The following is a 4,624-nucleotide window of genomic DNA, read 5'->3' on the forward strand; positions in this document are numbered from 1 at the left end:
AGGGTTTCGGACGAGAACTCATCTGTTACACGGCCACTTCATTTTTTAAACTTATTTGAACTCCAGACTTTTTTTGAGACGGCATTATGCAGCATTCGAAGCGACGTCATACATTTCCAACATGTTCTGACATCATTTGCTGATTTTCAGTCATTTACCGATTTTTTTAGAGAGCTAAATGACCGTGAAATTGAAAATCACTACAAAATGAACTCTGAAAATGTTGAAGGTATCATCATTTTACCCGCATAGCATGTGCGAAAGAGTAGAAAGGGTCACGGCAAAAATTGGACGCACTTCGTGTACAAACTGGATAATCTCTTTCGGAGTATCAGAGTTTCGGACGAGAACTCATCTGTTAAACAGGCACTTCATTTTTTTTAAACTTATTTGAACTCCAGACTTTTTCTGAGCCGACATTATGCAGCATTCAAAGCAACGTCATCAATTTCCAACACGTTCTGACATCATCTGCTGTTTTTCAGTCATTTACCGATTTGTTTAGAGAGCTAAATCACCGTGAAATTGAAAATCACTACAAAATGAACTCTGAAAATGTTGAAACTTTGTATGGTATCATCATTTTACCCGCATAGCATGTGCGAAAGAGTAGAGAGGGTCATGGCAGAAACTGGATGCACTTCGTGTACAAACTAGGACAATCTCTTTCGGAGTATCAGGGTTTCGGACGAGAACTCATCTGTTACACGGGCACTTCATTTTTTTAAACTTATTTGAACTCCAGACTTTTTTTGAGCCGGCATTATGCAGCATTCGAAGTGACGTCATCAATTTCCAACATGTTCTGACAGCATTTGTTGTTTTTCATTCATTTACTGATTTGTTTAGAGAGCTAAATGACCGTGAAATTGAAAATCACTACAAAATGAACACTTAAAATGTTGAACGTACCATCATTTCACCCGCATAGCATGTGCGAAAGAGTAGAGAGGGTCACGGCAAAAACTGGACGCACTTCGTGTACAAACTGGACAATCTCTTTCGGAGTATCAGGGTTTCGGACGAGAACTCATCTGTTACTCCTTCTGTTTATTCCTTTATCCTGTATGCAAAAACTTGGGCGTGGCCCCTAAAGATTGTAAGAGCATTTTGAGAGGGGGAGCCCCTCGTGTAAACAAACCGCTGTGTTTATTCCTTTATGTCAAGCCGAGTATGCACCTTCGAGAATCCGTGGGTCCGGCGGCAAGTTTGCTGTGGCGGCTAACCTTAGCCAGGTAAGCCCCCATGCTGGATCGTGAGATCGTGAGCTCCCGAGGAACTCCTGAAGAGTCTGCTGGCTCATCCGGGAGGGCTTTGCGAGAATCCAGTGCCGATCGTGGTGCCGACGCGCGTGGCGCATATGCCGCGCCCTCCCCCGCTCGCAAGGAGCCCACAAGGGGGGGGTAGCGGTCGTAAGGTCCAGGGTAAGGCAAGAACCGAATAGCAAAAAATCGCTCGAACAAGAAAAAGTCACCCCCCGCGCGCATCACTGAAAATTCAACTTCAACTTAAATCCAAATCCAGAAGGCAAGGCTACAGAAAAGAGATCCAAAGCAAATGGCCGTGTCCAGCGCCTATTCTAGTCTTCTGGTCTTCGAGTCTTCTCACCAGCGCGGAGCTAAGTGCGGCCACTAGGACGTGGGAGGGAGCCCCCGAGGCCCGAGGGCGGCACTCCTGAGACTCCGGGGCGTGTACTGCCCCACTCATTATTACGTGAGAGTGTCACGGTCGGCGATCTTCACAGGCGTGAGCCTTACTTCATATCGCTAGATGAGGGCCCCGCCTTGCGCCTCCCTCGGCCATCGTTGGGGGCGACTGGAAACCAGGACGCCACCAAAGGGGCAAAGGGGACGCTAGCGGCGCCCTCGGCGACCACGGGTCCTTTGCCGGGGGTAGGGTTTTCAGCACCTCCGTAGCAGAGGGCCTACCTCCGGGGGCGCCTTGCTCCGTGTGACGCGGGGAGGGATCTGGCTCCCGACCCCTCTCGTGCAGCCCCCCGTGCGACCCCCCTGGAGGAAGGGAGGTCGCCGAGCTAGGGCCGCCAGCCGCTGTGGTGACCTGATCCCCCTGCGACTTCTGGTTAGCGTAAGCTTGCTCTTGAGGGATTAGTGGTACCCTGTCTCTGTTGTCGACGGCGCGGTTGGTGGGGCTCTCTGGCGGCTCCTGGAATGCTTCAGCTCCTAACGCCTCCTCCTCCAAACCTGGCCCGAGGAACGAGCCAGGGTCGTCCTCCGGCGTGTACTCCTGGTCCATCATGCGGGGCACAGAGGCCTCCGAGGCCGCTGCCCCGAAGACCTCAACGAAGTGCCCCAGGCTCCATGTTGCCCGTCCTTTCATGCCGTCCTGAGGATGGCAAGGCGGCGCTCAGATGGGGCCGTACGGGGCAACACTTGTGCCCGCACCCATCTGGGGTGGTGCGGGTGCGGCAGGGCGCCCTCCACCGTGGGTCATGTTGACGTCGACGAGGCCCCCGGTCGCACCCGGGAGCACGCGGGCGCGGCGTTGTCCGCCGTGGGACCCAGCCGCCGCCTGAGGCGTGAGCTGATAGTAGAAGGGCGGTGCTCCCGTGGCCGCCGCATCCAGTAGCTCGGCGACGCGTTCTAGCAGCGCATCCCGGCCGCTCTCCATCAGTCGGCACCGAAACAACTCCCGTGCCACTGTGAGTGCGGCCCGCATGTTTGGCTGCTCCCGCCGGGTGTGTGGCGCCATTGCTGCAACGTGGCTTGCGACCCTTGCAGTAGCTCAAGCTTGTCGTGGAGTAAGGGTGGACGGCGCCTGGCCGCGCCACCCACGCCCAGCAGCGTTAGGTGGCGCCCGCGGTCGGCGTCGTCCCTTGGGTCACCGGACATCGGAACCGCGGAGCATCGGCGGATCGACTGGTGGGGAAGAGGCTCCGGCGCACCCCTACCTGGCGTGCCAAATGTCGGATCACGGGTTCCGGCAAAACCCTTGAGGTTCGAACTCTGGGGTGCGCGTGAAGTTCTTTCCCTACCGATCCACGCCCTAGCTTGCTAAGATCACGTGGACGAACTCAACGAACTCGCAACACAAGAGACACAAGGTTTATACTTGTTCGGGCCACCGTTGTGGTGTAATACCCTACTCCAGTGTGGTGGTGGTGGATTGCCTCTTGGGCTGATGATAAACAATACAAGGGGAAGAAGAGCCTCCTGAGGTTGAGGTGTTCTCATGCTTGGCGAACTTGTGTGTGTGTGGATTCGATCAGCTCGGGCTTGCTTGCCTTCTACTGTGGTGGCTAGTCCTATTTATAGGGGCCCTGGTCCTCTCCCCAAATATCGAGCGGGAAGGGAGCCAACAACGGCCAATTTGAAAGGGGACAGCTGCTACAGCTTGTCCTGAGAAAAGTAGTCTTCGCCTGCAAAAGGCTCTGGTGGTGACGCCACCTTGGGCTCGATGGTGACCTCCGTCTTGCCGTCCTACTGGTCTTGGTCTCATTGCACTGATATGGAAACCTTTGCCTCATGCCTCGGTACTCCATGCATGTGCTTGAATCCTTTGCACCAAAGAGGAAAGAAGGACACTATGTGCGCGTGCGCCCCCTGGTCTTGATCGTCATGGCTCACGTCACGAGAACCTCGCGAGGTTTGCCCTCCCTTGATCTCTCCGCTCCTCGTGAGCCAACCTGGTGAGGCCGCTCCTGAGGAGGTCTTGTGTCGTCTGCCTCGCGAGGCTTGGCCCCTCGCGAGGGTCTTGAACGCCTTGTTGATGAAGATGGGCCGTACGGGCCCGCGGGCAGAGCCACGCCTTGGGCCGCAGGCAGGCAAGTCTGGGGACCCCCATTCCCAGAACGTCGACAACTACAAGAAGATATCTCTGAGGATCTCCTCCTAGAAGAACTCCTTCCAAAAAGGTTCATCATATTCACGTACAATTTTCTGAAAAAAAATTGGCCACAAAAATTTGTTAACAAAACTTTAAAAGATTGAAAGAAACTACTCATAGGGATGCATAGAGGCCATAGCAAGCATTCAAACTACTTAGAACTCTAATAATTCAACATGCAAGCTCATCTACAGCAGCACCAAGAGTAGCTAATTATTCAAAATACAAACCACTAAAGCAAAAACTAATTGGACCACGGAGTCATATACCAAGCAACAATCCCCCGAAACACTTTCGGAAACGGAGCTTCGAGCAAAGAGATCAAAATCTGCAGGTTCGGGAGCAAGAACACGAGAGAAAGAGAGAACAATGGTGATTTTTTTTGGAGGTAGAGGTGGTGATGTGGGATGAAGAGATAAGTGAGGGGGCCCACGTGGGTACCACAACCCACAAGAGCGTGCTTCGGGGTCCTGGCGCGCCCAGGTGGGCTGTGCCCACCTGGTGCTTCTCCCTCTGATGTTATTTGCACCAAACATTCTTAAATATTCAGAAAAAATCGTATTAAATTTTCAGAGCATTCTAAGAACTTTTATTGTTGGGTCATCTCTTATTGCACGGGAAATTCATAAAATAGACAAAACATTGCATCTTATTTTATTTAACTAATAAAAACAGAAAACAAAAGGTAGGGACAGAAGGTAGTGCTCACTAAATTCATCAACTTCATACCTCTAAAAAATGACCCATTAATAAGGTTGATCAAGTCTTATTAACAACCACT

Source organism: Triticum aestivum, chromosome 7D (assembly GCF_018294505.1).
Source record: "Triticum aestivum cultivar Chinese Spring chromosome 7D, IWGSC CS RefSeq v2.1, whole genome shotgun sequence".
In the NCBI taxonomy this organism is placed as follows: Eukaryota; Viridiplantae; Streptophyta; class Magnoliopsida; order Poales; family Poaceae; genus Triticum; species Triticum aestivum.